This window comes from Phycodurus eques, chromosome 15, assembly GCF_024500275.1.
Source record: "Phycodurus eques isolate BA_2022a chromosome 15, UOR_Pequ_1.1, whole genome shotgun sequence".
Lineage (NCBI taxonomy): Eukaryota > Metazoa > Chordata > Actinopteri > Syngnathiformes > Syngnathidae > Phycodurus > Phycodurus eques.
In genome coordinates, this window is record NC_084539.1 from 12,770,382 (window position 1) to 12,790,599 (window position 20,218).

The 20,218-nt window shown below is 39.8% G+C and overlaps 1 long non-coding RNA gene across 1 annotated transcript in view; it reads right to left on the minus strand.

The window, feature by feature from the left end:
* Positions 1 to 10,342: 10,342 nt before the first annotated feature.
* LOC133414247 (uncharacterized) overlaps positions 10,343 to 20,218 on the minus strand; it is a 37,454-nt gene continuing 27,578 nt past the window's right edge. Inside the window, exons 2-3 of the long non-coding RNA XR_009769968.1 lie at positions 12,085 to 14,000; positions 10,343 to 11,995 (exon numbers count right to left, since the gene is read on the minus strand). This is a non-coding gene — a long non-coding RNA (uncharacterized LOC133414247). The remainder of the gene's footprint in view (positions 11,996 to 12,084; positions 14,001 to 20,218) is intronic.

Here is a 20,218-nt window from a genome sequence, read left to right on the forward strand (position 1 = left end):
GTGACACAACTTCAGTTCCTTCTTCCTAAGCGGCAGATATGGGGTAAAACGTGTGGAATTGGTTATCCTCAGAAAATACTCTTCCAGATGTGGATGAAAATCGTATCTAAATCAGATGTCTGCCAATTTGTCTGCACCATGAACAGAGAGATCCGACATACTGCAACAATATAATGACACAGACACACGGGTGATTAACCAAACAACACACAGTGGTCTGATATAAATAGGAAAAACACTTGCTGACACAGCCAGTGTAGTATTACTGATACATTTAACCACCCTAATCCCTGGTGAGTCCAGGCCAACTAAACACATGGTAACATTTAATATTTTCATAATTTATTATTGTTTCCTTCCATGTTGTTGCAACCTGATGTTGACACACATGCAGTTGTTTACCTGAATTTTGGACATGAGCACATGCAATGTGATTCAGGTGTTAAGTAAATGTAAACACAGTGATATTGGATATCGGTGTTTTGAAATTCGATATAAGCAGAAAAAACGGGTGTCAGCACAAAATCCGAATCGGTCACTCAGACCACCTAATTCTACCATTGAGATTTCCAAACACCTTTAAGGTTTGATACACAATTTTGGCAATGTACTGTCAACTTCCTATTTTGCTCTCAAACTACTGTGAATTATCAAAATCCATAAAGTTGCTTTCAATGTTGTTAACAAAGAGCATTTCTCTGTTCATCGATGCAAGACCAATTATGCAGTTATTAGTGTGCTGATGGACAATGAATTAGCCCCAAAACGCAATTGTCTAGTGTGTGTGTGTGTGTGTGTGGGGGGGGGGGCTTATTTTGTGGAGACCCTTTAAAATAGGCCTAGCAATACCACTGAGTGTACACATGCTATACATGGTTTTAATTTTTGTTTATTTATTTATTTTTTATTTCGCCTTGATTTTGTATGTGTGAGTATCTTCCATGCTGAAACAGCCATGCTTCAAGTCCTTGTTTCAAAAAGTTATTGATGATTTAAAATTGTAGGCCATAATAGTAATGACAATCAAGAGACACTGTAAATTAACAAATTTCACGGCAGTCCAATGCAAATTTAATTTGCACATGATTTCGTAAAAATCATAAACTGTAATAACGAATGGAATTGGTCTTTTTTTTTTTTTTTGATAGAACCCATTGAAACTCAGTCGGTACAAGTGCATAAATGAGCCTAACTATGCATTCAACCCATGACACTCTTGTCTTTATACATTTGTAATAACGGTAAATACACGCAATTGTTCTGACACTTTCACAGATCCATACATACCTCAGAAATAACACCAGCAATGTTGCTGTCCCCTATTGTGGGAATGAAAAATGGTTGCCACATCCCTGAACTTCAGATCACAGATTCCTCTGGTGTTTTGCAACTACATAATGAGGCTTCCTCTAGTGGCATACACAGTTAAAACAGCTTGAGTGATGCTTGAGTGACATTAAAAGGACCATTGTAAAAGAACCACCTAAAAGGAACTCTTAAGACACTAAGATGCATTTATGTTACTTTTCATGGAAAAGGCACATTAAGCAATAGGAAAAACATCTTATATAGCAAAAAAATAATCATTTGAATCATGAGATTTAATTTGGGACTTGTAATGAAATTTTGGCCTTAAAAGTGTGAAAAATATTACTTAGGAACATACTTTCCTTAGAAAAAAATACCTTTTGATAAATTCAATAATTCAAATACTCATAGTAAAAAAAAAAAAAAATTGAAATGTTTGTGTTTCATTCTGTGTGTGTTCAATTATTGTTTTTGTTGTTATTATTATTATAAGATATTAATGTACATAGATGTAATGTAGAAGATTTACTTTTTATGTTAAATAAGTGGCTAGTGGTTGGCTTCCTGCCATATAGCTCTGGGTCTTTGCATTAGTCAACCAAATAATTAAAGCCTGAATATCGTATTGTAAAAGAGCATTGTTCGGTAGCCGTACTGCAACCTCAATTCCAATGAAGTTGGGACGTTGTGTTATACATAACAAAAAACAGAGTACAATGATTTGCGAATCATGTTCAACCTATATTTAATTGAATACACTACAAAGACAAGATATTTAATGTTCAAACTGATAAACGTGATTGTTTTTAGCAAATAATCATTAACTTAGAATTTTATGGCTGCAACACGTTCCACAAAAGCTGGGACAGGTGGCAAAAAAAGACTGAGAAAGTTGAGGAATGCTCATCAAACACCTGTTTGGAACAACCCACAGGTGAACAGGCTAATTGGGAACAGGTGGGTGCAATGATTGGGTATAAAAGGAGCTTCTCTGAATTGCTCAGTCATTCATCATCGACAGGCAGTATCATCAAAAGGTTCAGATAATCTGGAGAAATCACTGCATGTAGGCAACAAAGCCGAAAACCAACATTGAATGCCCGTGACCTTCGATCCCTCAGGCGGCACTGCATCAAAAACCGACATCAATCCGTAAAAGATATCACCACATGGGCTCAGGAACACTTCAGAAAACCAATGTCAATAAATACAGTTTGGCGCTACATCCGTAAGTGCAACTTGAAACTCTACTATGCAAAGCAAAAGCCATTTATCAACAACACCCAGAAACGGCGCCGCTTCTCTGGGCCCGAACTCATCTTAAGATGGACTGATGCAAAGTGGAAATGTATTCTGTGGTCCGACGAGTCCACATTTCAAATTGTTTTGGGAAATTTTGGACGCCGTGTCCTCTGGGCCAAAGAGGAAACGAACCATCCGTACTGTTATGGGCGCAAAGTTCAAAAGCCATCATCTGTGATGGTATGGGGCTGTGTTAGTGACAATGGCATGGGTAACTTACACGTCTGTGAAGGCACCATTAATGCTGAAAGGTACATACAGGTTTTGGAGAAACATATGCTGCCATCCAAGCAACGTCTTTTTCATGGACACCCCTGCTTATTTCAGCAAGACAATGCCAAACCACATTCTGCACGTGTTACAGCAGCGTGGCTTTGTAGTAAAAGAGTGCGGGTACTAGACTGGCCTGCCTGCAGTCCAGACCCGTCTCCCATTGAAAATGTGTGGCGCATTATGAAGCGTAAAATACGACAACGGAGACCCCGGACTGTTGAACAACTGAAGCTGTACATCAAGCAAGATTGGGAAAGAATTCCGCCTACAAAGCTTCAACAATTAGTGTCCTCAGTTCCTAAACGTTTATTGAATGTTGTTAATATAAAAGATAATGTAACACAGTAATAAACATGACCCTGTCCCAGCTTTTTTGGAATGTGTTGCAGCCATAAAATTCTAAGCTAATGATTATTTGCTAAAGACAAGTTTATCAGTTTGAACATTAAATATCTTGTCTTTGTAGTGTATTCAATTAAATATAGGTTGAACATGATTTGCAAATCATTGTATACTGTTTTTATTTGTGTTTAACACAAGGTCCAACTTCATTGGAATTGCGGTTGTATAATTTAAATTCACATCGGAGACATTCACTGCAAATCAATGTTACACTCCTGCGGAGTATTTTCCTTTTCTGCTGTTCACATATTACAAGTCTATAAAGGAGAAAACCGCATGTGGTACTTGAGGGATTTGTAGTCCGCACACTTTAGCCTGCCGTTTATAATCCAAACACTGTGTGTCCAAAGCACGAAATAAGAAATAATGTGTATATTTGCCCCTATAATGACTGAGTGTTTTCTTACATTTTTCTTTTAGTTGTAGGCCTACATAGGGCACAGTATTTCCACGGTAGTGGAATTGCAATATTCAATAATACTGACACATTAAAAAAAGATTTTGGGGGGTAAATTGTCTACGGTTTTTCAACTGATTTAGGACGATTTTGCACCGCTGAATCCGAAAATGCCAAGTTGTTAACAGTTTATTGATCAAATGTTACAAACTTTGCTTACTGTAAATTTAATAGTAGACTTTGATAAAAATCAGTACCTGTACATTGCTGACGTTGCACTTGCTTTCAGTTTTTCCCTGAACATGAGATGGCTCAAGCGGACGCCATTGAAATATCTGAAAATGACCTTTTATAAAATAACATTTCAACTAATAAGACTAAACTACGGTCTTTTTTCTACCAAAGAGTCAAGGTTTTGGTCGCAAAATTTCCTTGTGATTTAGATTGATTTCTGGGCAAGAAAATTTGTGTCGATTTGTGACATTTAAAAAAATGGCATAACATCCTTAATCCATTCACATTCTTACAAACTAGGCCTCATTTTATTTGTGTATCATTCCTTGATCCAACAATATTGTCAATTTTTATGTACAGGTACTTTGGAAAATTTTTACTAACATACCTAGTTTTTCGTAGGGATTTACTCTCTCATGTCTAAATTGAACACGAGACAAATTTTCAGTCTCCACACTCCCGAAACTATTTTGTTCAAACTTGCTTGTTTTGATTTTCTTCCAGCGACAATGTTTTTCTCATTTACATTCCCACAGTGGCCAAGTAGCAACGCAAACTGTGATGGTGGATAGCTATACAGCTCAACTCTACTTTTGACAGTAAGTGGGCAGCTGATTTCAATGACTGATAAAATACTTGTCTTACATTTGAACAGGTGCCCAGTCATACTAATGGTATTAGAACTGCAGCACCAGGCACCCACAGTCTCAACAATACGATGTGAGGTAATGTCGCAGTCATCTGTTTTAATTCTCAGCAATTCAATTTATTTAACCTTTTATGGCATTGACATATTTCTTCTGTCAGGCTGGGGAGTCTTTTGTTTCCAAATTCTGAGAGCTCACAGTGGGAGTGCAGCCCATACAGCTCGATTCCGCAGAATTAGTTGGAATAGTTTTAAGAATACGCAGCACAAATTGACAGGCAAGGTTGTTTTTCTGTGGTGCAAGTACAATGCAAGTTATCAAAATCTATCATTCCACTTGGGACACCTTGTGTAATTTTTATCTATTTATTTAATCCATAAAGACTTGACAAACTTACATCAGCCGCTGGTAATGTGTATGACTTATGACCGGGTTTTTAACTAGGAACATGGCTTTCATTGTGCAAGTGGCAAGTCTGGCTGCAGTACATTTCACAAATACATCCGATATTAAAACCTTGTCTTAATCCCACTTATGCCATGCTCTATTTCGCAATAATTAATCATTGGGAAGTAAACACAAAATATGTGAGGTTTTTGTAAAATATCCTACTAATTACACATAGGCATTACTATGGAGCCCAGCAGAGCTAAGAAAAACAGCAACCCCTGTTGAAACATATCTTTAAAATAAAAAAATAATATGGCTTCTTACCAGCATCCACTCGGATGTTCTTGTGTTCCCTGTATAGTACTGATGATGAGTTGCGCTCATTGAAGGAAAACGGTCATTGATTAGCGTTCCAATAGCTCCTGTGCCCACATTGCTGTATTGTGTGCTTGTCCATTTTTTTCACCACCATTTATCCTGCATCCATCCATTCATTTTCTCTCACTTATCATGTCCAGGGTCACAGGTGAGCTGGAGCATATCCCAGCTGTCCTTGGACAAAAAGGCAGGCTCCACCCAGGACTGATTTGAACACGAAACCTTTGACTGTGAAGTCAAATCATTCATATTAGTAATAAATGGACATATAGATCCGTTTTTTATGTTTTGTCACTTCTTAACACAAATATGTTTAAGTGAAATAGTAACAAAACTGGTTAACTATGCTTTGCTTGTGTATTTGTACGTTGTTTATGCCCCCCCCCCAAAAAAAAAAAAAACTTGTATTCTTTCAATGCAGTTTTAGATTGATGATCAATTCTTCTAAATCACTCAAATGTCAACTATTACTTGGGCCAGGCTTGGTTCTTTTAAGTCAGAACTCTCTGACCTCCGACCATGAAATGTGCATTGTAACGCTGTAAATCTATATTCAGTGGTTAACAGAAATCTGTGAAATGTCTTCAAAACGTTTGTTTGTACCCTCAAAGAAACGTTTCTGATTGCTGCACAAAGTGCAAGTGACAGTTTAAAAGCCTCCATCAGACAGCCACCCCTACAGCCAACACGATCGCTTTCTTTGGCTTTCCTCAAGGACATGAAAGATGACAGTTAACTGCTAATTGAATTAGGACCAAAAACCATTTGGCATCGCATCGGGATTGTTCATTTGGTGCATTGTTACAAGGATAAAATCTGAATCCAGTCATAAAAAGTGGGCACTAAACTAATTCAATGATATTGTGGAAATGACAGAGACATGACCAATTATGATGTAGTTAATAGAGTCGGGGGACAATTAACCATTTAATTACAATTTCACATCCTTGGAACTTACATAACAGAATTATTTCTATGATGGATGTAAAACAAGAAACAGTTATAAATCATTGAGCACAATTGGGTCATAACATCACTGGACAGCATTTGTGGCTTATTGTGTGATGAAACTCCATCCATCCATTTTCTGTACCGCTTATCCTCACTAGGGTCGCGGGTGTGCTGTAGCCTATCCAAGCTATCTTCGGGCTAGAGGCGGGGTACACCCTGAATTGGTCGTCAGCCAATCGTAGGGCACATACAAACAAACAGCCATTCGCACTCGCATTCACACCTACGGGTAATTTAGAGTCTTCAATCAACCTACCACGCATGTTTTGGGATTGCTGGCGGAAACCAGAGTACCCGGAGAATAGCCACGCAGCCACGGGGACAACATGCATACCCCACACAGGTGGGGCCATGTTTTCAACCCCGGTCCTCAGAACTGTGAGGCAGATGTCCTAACCAGTCGGCCACCGACTCAACATTCAAGACAATAGTTCTGTGCGCGGTGTTTCAGCCTCCACGTGTTTGGTCACGTCTGAAGTGGATCTTCAATCGGCCAATCAGGTGCACTTAGAGACAATACTCCTGCAAGAAGCCCAGACAGTTATATTACAGTAAGACCGAGAGATAATTTCTCTTTATCTTTAACTATATAGGGTAATTTAGTAAATATTTACAAAGTCCTGTTGTATTACGGGATAACTGCAGTCCACCAATTATTAGAATTTTGCGTCTTGAAGGAAGAATGGTATGAAAGGAAAGCATCTGTACATGCATTGTCTAAGTCAACACTTTAATATTACCGTATTTTCACGACCATAAGGCGCACTTAAAAGTATTACATTTTCTCCAAAATGGACGCGGCACTTTATGATGCGGCGCGCCTTATGTGTGCACCGAGTTCCGAAATCTGTAACTGTTGTTGTGTGACTTTGATGAGCGCTCTGCTTGACTGACTGGGAGCATTTCCTGCCGACACGCTGCTTATATAGAGGAAAGGTGGACGTGACTGAGGACAGCATGCGGACGTTAAAGTGGGAAGGGTGCGCGTGACAGAGGACGCTAAAGCCATGCCCCCAGTAGGTATATAGCGCCGGTATGTGCATCGGTTTGGCTAAGGACCCCCGAAAATGGCACCTATGAAGAGACATGGTTATGAAGCGCATTTTAAACTGCAAGCTATCAGTTACGCGGAGGAACATGGGAATCGAGCTGCCGCGAGAGAATTCAAGATCAACGAATCCATGGTTTGCAAGTGGAGGGAGCAAGAAAACGAGCTTCGCCAAGTCAAGAACACGAAGCTGGGTTTCCGTGGAACCAAGGCGAGGTGGCCCGAGTTGGAAGACCAACTCGAGCAATGGATTAATGAGCAAAGAACAGCCGGGAGAAGCGTCTCTACAGTCACCATTCGACTGAGGGCAATAACTCGGAGCTTGCCATCATTCCGGGAGGCTTGACGAAGGACCTCCAACCGCTGGACATCGGTGTAAACAGGGGGTTCGAAGTGAAATTGCGAGCGGCGTGGGAGCGATGGATGACAGATAGCAAACACAGCTTTACTAAGACTAGGAGGCAGCGCCGGGCGAGTTACACCACAATTTGTGAATGGTTTGTGGAAGCTTGGGCTAACGTGTCTGCTTGCACTCCTGTTGGAGCTTTCGTAAAAGCCGGCATAATTTCTGAGGAGCCGCACGGCAACGAGACTGACTCCGACAATGACGAGAGGGAACCTGGCGTGTTTGATGGAGAACTCGCCCAGCTGTTCATTTCGGATACAGAAGATGAGGACTTTGACGGATTCGTGGATGAGGATTGATCAAAAAAATAACCTGAGTACATTGTTAAATACTTCAATAAAGTACAAGTGAACTCAGTTTTGCTCCCGCTGCCTTTGTAAAAACATTGTTTTAGCGTGCATGCATGCTACCGTATGTTTTAAGATAGCGTATGTTTTACCATGCCTGCCCCCAATAATACGGTGCGCCTTTTGTATGTGTTAAATACAGAAATAGACCCCTTAACTGAGACTGCGACTTTTAATACGGGGCGCCGTGAAAATACGGTAATTGTCATGCTACTGTAATAACAAGTAAACTGCATCCCTGCAACTGTTCCTAGTTTGACAGTCCACTTTTCATTTGCTAGTACATGGCCATTATCATACAGAGCCAGAACCATTCTAGTCGAACAAAATCTCTGTAAAACCTTTTGTTGTTTTTGTTGGTTGTTTTGTGTCGAGTATGACTCACATTCAAAATCTTCTGTGACTCCACAGGGAAGATTTTAAAGGCATTGCTTTTCAATAAACTCAAGTGCTTTGGCAGCAGAAAGAAACAACAGTCAGTTTTTTTTTTTTTTTTTTAAGAAATTGGCTCAAATGAGATACTGCACTAAAATTCTGTGTGCTCAGTTTCATACTTCCATTTAAAATATTTTTTTTCTTTTTCATGTAAATATTGAATGCTCCTTACCAGAATTTGGATATTGTTTGAGAATGGGAAGTGGAAAAAGGAATAACTAATCTAATCCTGTGAACATTGCCAATTCCCGCCAAAATAGACTCAGTAGTCATTTTAGGCTTGTTTTATGATGAAATTCATTTTCATCCAGATTTTGGCCCGCCAACATTTTGGACATGTTAGCCTGTCACAGCCTGACACGCCAAGTGTAGAAGGTGAGGACATTTCCTCATTGAACTACCACGTATTCTGAGGTGTAATTTTGCCTATATTTAAAGTCTGGAGGGTTTATTCTTATTTTTTTTTTTAGAGAATAACGAGAGAAAGTATTGCTGGTGGAACATTTTAATAGGTTTGTTTAAAAAAAAATTGATCATTGAAAGCCCTCCTTCAGGAAAAACGACTGTCACGTCATCCCACATGATATAATGCTTCCAGATTCATTTCCGCATATATTAAATGTGATTTGTCAGCCCAGTTTTGTATTGATTGCATGCCATTTGTTTCTAAGACGTTAGAAAAGAGTTCCAATGGATGACACAGGTGTTTCTGTAGGGTACATGGTCATATGGTTATCAGGCCTGAAAGTATGATAAAATAGTTTTGGACGATGACTTTCAACGTGTTTGATTTTGGGTTATTAAAAATATTTGATGGGCACGGATGGCTGTCATAAAAGCGGACACCGGACAAGGATCTCTCGGCCAAAATCTCAACGTCCCTTAATCTCAGGAAACTATCATCAATCGTCACGAATATTTATATGGACATCTCTATCTATGACCACTTACACCTCTGGAAATATCAGAACAATCGACTTGATATTATTGATATATTATTGATATTATTGCGGCACGGTGGCCGACTCGTTAGAGCGTCAGCCTCACAGTTCTGAGGACCGGGGTTCAATCCCCGGCCCCGCCTGTGTGGAGTTTGGATGTTCTCCCCGTGCCTGTGTGGGTTTTCTCCGGGCACTCCGGTTTCCTCCCACATCCCAAAAACATGCATGAATTGGAGACTCTAAATTGCCCGTAGGCATGACTGTGAGTTCAAATGGTTGTTTGTTTGTATGTGCCCTGCGATTGGCGAGCAACCAGTTCAGGGTGTACCCCGCTTCCTGCCCGATTGCTGGGATAGGTTCCAGCACGCCGGCGACCCTAGTGAGGAGAAGCGGCTCAGAAAATGGATGTATTGATTATTATTATTGTTGATTTTTATGGACGTTTAAGAGTTTTCCTCTCCATAGATGCCCACTAGAGAAAAAGAAAAAGGCTTTACGTGCAGAAAAGTCCTAATATTTAGGCTATTGTTCTGATATTTTGAGAGGTCGAGGAGGCCATAAGTACAGATGTCCATATGCATTTTTGGTGAAGATTGCTGATGAATTTGGAATTTTTGTACTCTTACAGTAAGTGTTTTAGACGGTCCACGCCGCAGCTGCCGTGATTTTAATCAGTGACACCCAAATAAAGTAGCGATTTTTCAGCATATTAAATTAGCGATTGCGTTCATGAGGCTTGAGAGAATGTGTGCCACTCACCATCGTGTTTGTATCATTTTAATCGATGAAACCATAATAAATTAATATAAATGCCTTACTAATCACAATAAACATGTTTGTCCTTTTTATTATATTTGGGATGCACATCTCGTTACATCTGCGGAGCCTACCCTTCCCACGATGCAGGAGCCAATCATGTTGAAGCAGAAATGGGATGTTCCCTTTCCGGGTTTTCTCAATTGTAATTTGTTTCGTCTTTTGTTTCTGATCTTGTTAATTTGTTTTCTGAATTGTAAAAGTGTTTCACAATTCGTTATATTGTTTTGCACTTCCAAGCCACTGTAAATGACTTCTACATGGGATCTAAGCACACATAAGTACGCATACTGTATAATGTATTGGTTGTTTTGAATTGGTCAATCTCATTCAATCTGAAAACCTGTAGCTTCAGTGCATGTTAAACAGTTATGTGATCACACATTCAATACATAAAGAACAACTTGGACCAAAAAAACAAACAAAACAGAAAAGAAAAATAATAATTTCTTTCATACCAATGCATAAGCTGTAGGAACAGATTTGTGAAAGTTTTGGCAAGAACAAGGAAAATGTTGGCAATGACTATGTTATGTCATTCTATTCCTCAAATAGCCTACAATATTACTCCCTCTGTTTTCATGCTTTAGCCACGTCCGTCATACTTATCTACAGCAAACTGGTCCCACAAAAGATATACTGCAAGGAACCTCATCTGCATTATTTATTTATGCATTTTTTTTTTTTTTGTTTTTCATTTCTAAAAGAGGTATCTAAAATCCAATATTCATGTTTACATGAGCCTTGTTGTTTGGGGGCAGTCGTGGCCATGTGAGTTAGATCAGTCTGCAACCGTGGATAACCCAGTTAAGGTCATCAACCAGCGGAATAATGAGGTGGGCTTGAATACAGCAATGTCCCGCATCCACCCACGATATCTCCTAGACTCACAGGTCTGGTGTCCTTGAGCCCTTGAGCTAGAAATCGATACCCTGAATTGTTCCTCGGGCGCTAAAGTAGTCCCCTGCTCCAGTGCGCTACTAACTGTGCAGTTACTGTGTTCACTCAGTGTGAAAGGCTGAAAGGTGAGGTCAAATTTTGTGACCATGCATGTATGTCATGACAATAAAGAAGATTCATCATCTTCTTGTCCATGAATCTGAGTAGGTCACCAATAGCAAACTCAACACAGTTGGACGAGGAGTCTTCCCTGTCAAAATAAACTGTTTTTTGTGGCAGGAACAAGTTTCTGTGGTGATGCGATGGCTCTGAAGGTGCAGTGGTTGGAAGTACATACTGTATAACTGGATGGGGGAAATGCAGCAAGCACTCTGAAACCACATTCCTGGGGGTTTGGTTTCTGTTTTCAGGAATTGCCCGAGGTGAGCTACAGAGTGCGCAGACTTTCAACTGAGAGTACATTCCATCATCTGCTTCTGGCAAAATATTACTATCGGATAGACATTGGCCTTATTTCTTGTAGATCAGAAGCTATTCTTAGAGCACCCAAGGCATAGTCTGGTGACGCCACTGTCACGTGTGGGGAGTAGCTGGACCCAAGAGCAGCTGGAGGCAGATGTAAAAGGGTGAACAGTTTATTGAGTAAAGGTTATGGAGGTGGTCCTGGATGTGTTGGCAGGCGGCGGCGTGGACAGGTGGCAGGCAGTGGACAGAACACGCGGCTGGCAGGAATGACGTGGGTCAGGAACACAGGGAAACACTGGGAACGAGGAGACACAAGAGTTAACAAGGGAACGAGGAGTTAAGTGGTTGACTTGAGTACGGTGGGCCTTGGAAAGGCTGCAATACTTTGGCGAGGATTTCCTGGAACAGGCAGGCTTAAATACCAGTGGTGATGAGGCTGATTGGAGACAGGTGCTGAAAACAGAGAGGGGAGGGGGGAGAAAGAGAAGACGCAAAGAGCCCTCCAGGCTACTATAATGGAACTGCAGGGCAGTATATGACAGCCACGTTATGATTAGAAATATCTCGTGTACTGCAGCGAAAACAACAACAACCAAGAGTTGAGGAGTCAGCATGAGTCTGTTTTTGCCAAAGACAGAAATCATTTAGAAAAATGACAGTTGCAGAAAATGACAGGTTGTGAAAATTTTTAAATATGATTTAAAAAATATTAGCTATGATAAATATATGTAATACATACCAAAGGTTCTTCTTATGTCACATGTTTAAAAAAAAATAAAGACTTTGAATGGATCGTGGATGTGGACTGTTCTGGTTGTCTTAGAATTTGTTTCGCCCTTCAACTGAGCAGGCTTCTTCAAATAAGAGGGGAAGACAACCAGAACAATCCACATCGATCGATTAAATACCCTGAGAATCAAATGACCTGGATGAATGAGAATATTCACAGCCACACCCTTAGGGTTGAACATTGTGTTTGTTATGGACAAACAGTGACACAAATCGGTGCAAACAAAACACACAAAGCTCTAATGAACATGGCGCACTCAGGATTGTGTCTGTCAAAATTGCTATCCGACACTGAAATGTTTGCACGTTCTTGGAGGAGTATATGCAAAAAGATTAATTTAGCACACGCAATGTGATTTATCAAGACAGAGACCGAACGTGGTGACTTTTTTATGTCTTTAAATTGTGTGTCTGTAAGGCAAGTGCAAATGGCACTGCTGTGCGTAACCATGACGAGGAGGCGCAGGCAAAATAAGATGCAACAGGGAGAATTAATCTTCTTGGGTTGTGTAAACATTTTTTAAATGCCACAAATAAAAAATGTGACATATTGTCTATTGAGCAATGCAATTTCGGAGCCTCACTTTAGGTCGAGGGCCGACCAGCATTTATTCAACGGACTAAAACTAAATGTTTTGGGATTTTGACTGTCTCTGGCAAATCACGTTTTATTATGTTTCTATATGAAGAAGGTGTTAGTGAGGACACTTGAGACACAGTATGGATTCAGTTTGATTTATGGTGGCTGCGGGGGCCAGTTCAATGCTAAATATCAAATACTTATTTGGGGCTGGATGTTGTACTTCCAATTCCATTGCTTAAAACTTTGTTTTGTGCTTGTGGTGCTCTCCCAAATTTTCCCTGGTGACTGAAAGTGCAAAACCCTCTTTTAAAATATGGCGGTCATGTTGCCAACATCACGTGTAATCAGTTTAGGGGAGAACACACAATTTATCACCCACTATTTGGGATCTTAGTATGTTAGACCCTTTAATGCGATGCATTTGCTTCACAAAAGAAACTTGCCTTAATGCACCTTCATCAGAAAGAAACATTTTGCTCTCTGAGTCACACACCAATTATTTAACAGCACAATGACTTAGTTCAAATGTCTAGTTTTTCCATGCCTTCAGCAAGGAATTAGACTATTGCGCTTTTTATCTACAGAAAGAGCTCTCTTTTACCTCCATTATGCATTAAGCAAACTGTGACTTGCTTTGAGACACGATGAGGTCTTGTTCCTTATGCTGATACCACGCATTATGACAATTGAATTCAAAAATTGGTATGATATCTAAGGCATATGCTTCCTGAAAATGGGGCTCAGACTTCAAATTTTACTGGCTTTTTGAAACTCAGGAGTGAAGGCTCTAGTGTGTATGTCCAGTCTTTTAACATTACCAGAAATAAACATTTGTGTAATTGTAGTGAAATTATAAAATAATATATGGACTCACACTTTTCAAGGACAGGACAAAAAGCTTCTTCCATTTTGTGGTGTAAATCCTAGCCTGCAGAAGGATACACTGGGTTACCAAATGGTGTTTCAAACAAGGCAGCCTTCCTCTCAGAGATCAAATAGAATTTGAATTAGATTACTCATTCAAGTGGTGCTTTGAAAAAAGCTACTGTATGTTGTACAGTGTTGTGAGGCTTTTCGGGAAGAGGTGAGACAGGCTCTCGGTGAAAACACTTCACACTCACAGGTTAACCTTGACATCACTCTCTTTGAACAGGATACGGTGGTGAATGGCAGCAACATACAAGAGAAGCATTTGCTCTGAAGTTTCCCTCGCATGTGATTTCTGCTGTTAAATAGAAAAAGGTAACCGAGACGTCCATCCATCTATTTTCCGAACTGCTTATCCTCACTCAGGTCGCGGGCATGTTGGAGCCTATCCCAGCTGACTCTGGGCGAGAGGCGGGATACACCCTGAACTGGTCACCAGTCAGTCGCAAGGCACATGTAAACAAACAACCATTCACACTCACATTCACACCTATGGGCAAGTTAGAGTCTTCAGATAACCTCCCATGCATGTTTTTGGGATGTACACGGAGGAAACCAATGCAGGCCAGGGGAGAACATGCTAACTCTACACAGGTGAGGCCGGATTTGAATCCAAATCCTCAGAACTGTGAGGCAGATGTGCTAACCAGCCTTAAATGAGACTTTTGTCCTCAAAAACATCCAGCATTAATGCTCACAGGAATGAAAGTTATCGAGTATTGCAAGCCCCCAACCGCACTATTGTTTTCAAAGAATACCAACTTACTATGAATTCATTTGAGAACATTGCAACAAAATCCTTAAAGACTGTCTCTTTTATTAGACTTTGACTAAGATGCTTGCTGTCAAAAATAAACATTTGAAGAAAGCAAGCATCTTAGAGAGGCTAATAAACAGGTGAGGTTATTATCAACACGTATAACCACCTAGCCTCGAATATTAAAAAAACAAACAAAAACAAAACATGGACACTCTTACTTTCCAAATACAATGTCAGTTCATTGTAACTTAAAAAAAAAAGGATCTAAAGCAGTCAAGCAAGAATCTTGGCGCTAGACTAATAAGGAGACATTATAAGGGGTCATAAAGCACTAATAAACGGCCATTAAGTAACAACATACTCGCCCAGCAAAGCTGGCCTGTGCGACCGCACTTATTGCATGTGGCAGAAACTGTCAGCGGATGACATCTTTTAATTACTGAAGTTTATTTGATGGATTAGGCTATTTTTTTCTGATGCACTCACCAAACCCCTCTTACTTCTATAGTTGGATCGGGTGGTTAACCATGGGCATACTGTTGTAAGGTATTTTATTTTATGCTGTGCTTTTTAGTTTTCAAAGCTTGTAACTATTCAATGTTGGTGTTTTATTTACATAGGTATATATTTCCTTTGTTTCATTTTTCTGAGGTGGGCTGGTTTCCTAAAAATGCAGGTACAAGATGGGGCCAGAGAAGGCAAACCATTTTTTTCCCCACAGATCATATTTATTATGCACTACTGCCAGGTCATAATGAAAGTTTCAACAAATATAACAAAAGGAGAAATTGGAACCACAGAATTGTCTCATAAATCTTGGTAAAATGGAGAATAAAGACTCAGGGGAAAATGTCTAAAGTCAATCGCACTTCCTTACTTGAGTGATGATTATGTCAATACTTCTTTCTCTGTCTCTCTAGTCTCTAAGAGTCTATTTTTACTGTTTTGAACGTGTTTTTAATATGTACAATATTTATCGCTGTGGACATAAAATATATGATCAAGCACATTTTTAGGTCCGAAACGCTGCGCGTTATTAGGAATCCCACTCATGTTGTAGGCAAGAAACGCCCCGCTGCAACATGCATCGCGGGAAGGGCAGGTTACGCAGACGAGAGAGAGCAAAGATGACCATTCCAAATATGCATCACATTTGTATGGAAAAAAAAACTAGATGTTTGTTATTGTTAGGTTTAGGGCTAGTGTTGGGGTTCAGGGAGTTTAGGATGGGTTAAGGTTAGGATTATGGTGGGTCAGGGTTAGTGGGATTCATATTAACGCCGCCACACTTAAGTCACAGACTTATTTTCCCGCCTGGAAGCAGCGTGTACTACCGGGATACAGCAGACAATCATAGAGCAGTGGCGTGTGTCCTGCAGCCAGTAATATTGGAGCAGGGCGTGTTCTTAGAGCACGAATGGGATTCCTAATAACGCCAGTACGCCCTGCTTGATCATGGTGACACGCTCGCAACCCTAGTAAGGATTAGCGGTATGGAAAATGGATGGATGATGCACACACAGACGCGCACACAGACACACAACACAGTGTGATGACTATTAAGTTCTATGACACTGGATGGTTGTGAATCATCAGGATATGGAGTTGTAAGGTGCTTCAAATCAATGGCCGGAATGACAATACGGTATACAATATACAAGGTGCATCAGAACAATTCCAGGTCTGCTGTCACCAGATATATTTCAAATCCAAACGCAAAACAAAGTTTCCTCTTCAAAGTAATCCCCTTGGAGTCTTCGAGCCTTCTCTGACGTTCGTTCGCGCACTCCTGGAAGGATTCTTCAGGGATCCTCCAGAGCTCCGTCGTCACAGGCCACTTGGTGTCGTCTACATCTTCAAAACAGATCACCATGAAGAAAAGGGTGTCTTCAAGGAACTTGGGAAAGAGAATCAATCACACAGAGCCAGATCGGGTGAGTAAGGAAGTTGCTCTAGTCTTCATGACCAGAAACTGTTGGATGCTCAGAGCATTGTAAGCAGCCACAAGTTGTCCTGCCACATCTATCGCCTCTTTTTAAATCAAACGCCGCAGGATATCTTTGAAGACGTGCTGGTCGATCGTCTGGCCTACACCAAAGGGGGAAAACTCAGTATGAAGTTTGGGTTTGAAATACTGTATATATTTTGTGACACCAGTCTTGGAACCTTTGTGACACACTTCATACAATACGTTGACGTCCATATGCAATGTAAACCTTGTTTCCAGAAGCTGTGTTGTGGATGGATTGAGACAAATATTACTAAAATTATAGCCGGAAGTCAAGTTTATGCTCAGTGTTTGGAAGATTGCTTTGGAAATGTAATTGGTTACAATTATAATTACAATACTATTACATTGAAAATGTAATAGTATTGTAACTAATTTCAGTTACTTTCTCAATATGACTACAGTAATTACATTTGATTACATTTTAATTACTTTTCTTAATTTGGAATGAATGCATCAACAGGACCCTTGGATGTTTCCTCAAAAAGTGGATCAAAACCACATAATTATTTTGGAATTAACCACACATTTTCTTTAAAAAAACTGATTACAAAACATGAATAATGTTAATCAATGTTGTAATTCTTTACTCCCCAACCATGGAATGGTCATACTCATGCTAAACTTAGCTGTGTAGAAACTGTGATCTGTGTGTCCATTGGAAAAAGAACCAGTGTTTTTGCACTGTAACAGCAAAATGCAAAGTTAAAACAAGAGTTCCATTTTTTTTTTATTATGGAATGTTTGCCTAAATGAACTTTTAAAATAAAACCTCAACTCCTTTTTTACTTTTTGTTCTTTAGCAAGTTCAGTCATTGTTTGGTGTTGTGATTCCCGAGGGCTGACAGATACATCATTAAAATATTTTTTACTTTCCAATAAGGCCGCTGTTTTTGTATTCATGCAATGTGATTTTAAAAAGTACAGGTCTTACTGCAGACTAGATGAAATAGAATTGTAAAAGAAAGTTTCCTTATTACCGAGTTTAAAAATCGGGGAAAACATATTGTTTTTGTTTTATCTTTGGTCTTACCTCAGGTTATGTTGGTATATCTAAAAGTGTTTCAAATGGTTGACATGACTGACATTCATTTGCATAAATATGGTATCACAAACACCCCATAACTGTGCATATGTAATTTGTATCTTATGATGTCTCTTGTTTTCCTTGTTTCATTTTAATGCACAAATGTGCCCATTAAAACTTAATAAGCCCTCAGATCTCCGCAAAATAATTTCTTTTCACAATTCTCTGAAACTCATTAATAATTAATACATTAATACAACTCTCAGCCGCAAGACCACAATGGAGCAAAGCTTTTTTTCTTTGTGAATGCTTTCTATGACCTTATCCATTCTCGTTTCATGCGTACAGTGGGTACGGAAAGTATTCAGACCCCCTTAAAATTTTCACTCTGTGTTATATTGCAGCCATTTGCTAAAATCATTTAAGTTCATTTTTTTCCCTCATGAATGTACACACACCACCCTGTATTGACAGAAAATAAAAACACAATTGTTGAAATGTTTGCAGATTTATTACTTTAAGTGCAGCAGTCATTTTTTTGTAACCTTGGCCAGATTTGTGCCTCGCCACAATTCTGTCTCTTGAGCTCTTCAGGCAGTTCCTTTGACCTCATTATTCTCATTTGCTCTGACATGCACTGTGAACTCTATAGACAGCTGTGTGGCTTAAGGATGATCATAACTAATGGACAGCACCCGAGTTAAATATGAGTGTCACAGCAAAGGGTCTGAATACTTATGGCTGTGTGATATTTCAGTTATTTTTTTTAAATAAATTTGCAAAAATTTCAACAATTCCGTTTTTTTTCTGTTAATATGGGGTGCTGTGGGCGGCACGGTGGTAGGTGTGAATGTGAGTGCGAATGGTTGTTTGTTTGTATGTGCCCTGCGATTGGCTGGCAACCAGTTCAGGGCGTACCCCGCCTCCTGCCCGATGACAGCTGGGATAGGCTCCAGCACGCCCGCGACCCTAGTGAGGAGAAGCGGCTCAGAAAATGGATGGATGGATGGATGGATGGATGGATGGGGTGCTGTGTGTACATTAATGAGGGAAAAAAATGAACTTAAATGATTTTAGCAAATGGCTGCAATAAAACAGTGAAAAATGTAAGGGGGTCTGAATACTTTCCGTACCCACCGTATATAAAATCAATGTGTAGTTTGCGAGAATAGACAGGCAAAAATTCAAATCACATTACTGTATACTGCGGGTGATGTGGGAGCCATGGGACTCAAGCCCCACAAAGCGTGACTCTGAGCTCCCATGTCGAGAGTACATCCATCGATCTGTAGGGTTCTTATATCCAGGATAATTCAATATTCAGTTGAAAATATTTAATTTCCGCTTGTAAAATGTATAATTTCTGTTAATGAGACATACAAGAATCATGCTGTTCTCACTTGTGGATGAAATGCCAAGCCGCCAATTACATTTGTCAATGTACGTGCGGATCCTTGCCTGCCATGCAGTGGTGTGCAATGGTGTGTTGCTGCCCAGGGCACACAACGGGACTGATGACCCTATCGCTGCTGAAAAACAATCGTCGGGTGTGTGTGAGAGAGAGACACACAAAAAGACATTCATTATTTTATATTCATGCAAAATAAGTGTTTTTCATAAAAACACACCAATTTAAAAAAAAAATTCATGTTATAATTTTTTTATCCCTCAAGAGGATATTCAGTTTACACATTGCCGTATTTTTTTTGTTGCACACCTCACACAAACGGGCAAGCAAGGAGAGCTGTCACAGTGGTGGGGCACCTTGATGGTAGTCAAAAAGCTGATGAGCATCAGCAGCGGAACTCGAGCCAAATCTTCTCACTTCTGGGACGTTCGAATTTGGAGGTTTCACTGCATGAGCACGTTCATTATTGTGAAATAGTAGTCTTCATCATGATAATGAGCAAGATTTAGATGGTTTTCTCCCTTTGTCTCACATGCAAGGGGTCATAATTTGTGTTAACAAAACATGAATATAAACATGAGGGTTGATTCTTTTCAAGCTAAAAACAATTCACAAAAGATAAAAAAAAAAAAAAAAAAAAAACACGGTATGACAATTTCCGCTGACTATGTTATTAATCTACTGAGTACCATCTAACTATAAAAAAAATAACCCCACTCGTTGAATGCGTGATAAGCTTGGGTTGTGTAATAGGTATATTCCATAGATTGGTTATTTTTGAGGTCGAAAGGGCATCACAAATTTTTACTTTTCAAAGTTGAGGAGGCTCCTAATGTCACGGGGGTGTGCCATTATGTTCTATGTCTACCAGATTCAACTCAACTGTAAAGGGTTATAAAGTCCAGGCTGTTTTTGTCCAGGATGTGCATTTCTTTAGTTTGGCGCAGAGGTCAAGGAAGGTTAGAGAGTTTATGGTCCATTCGCACATGCTTTGCTAGGTCACATCGACATGCTCA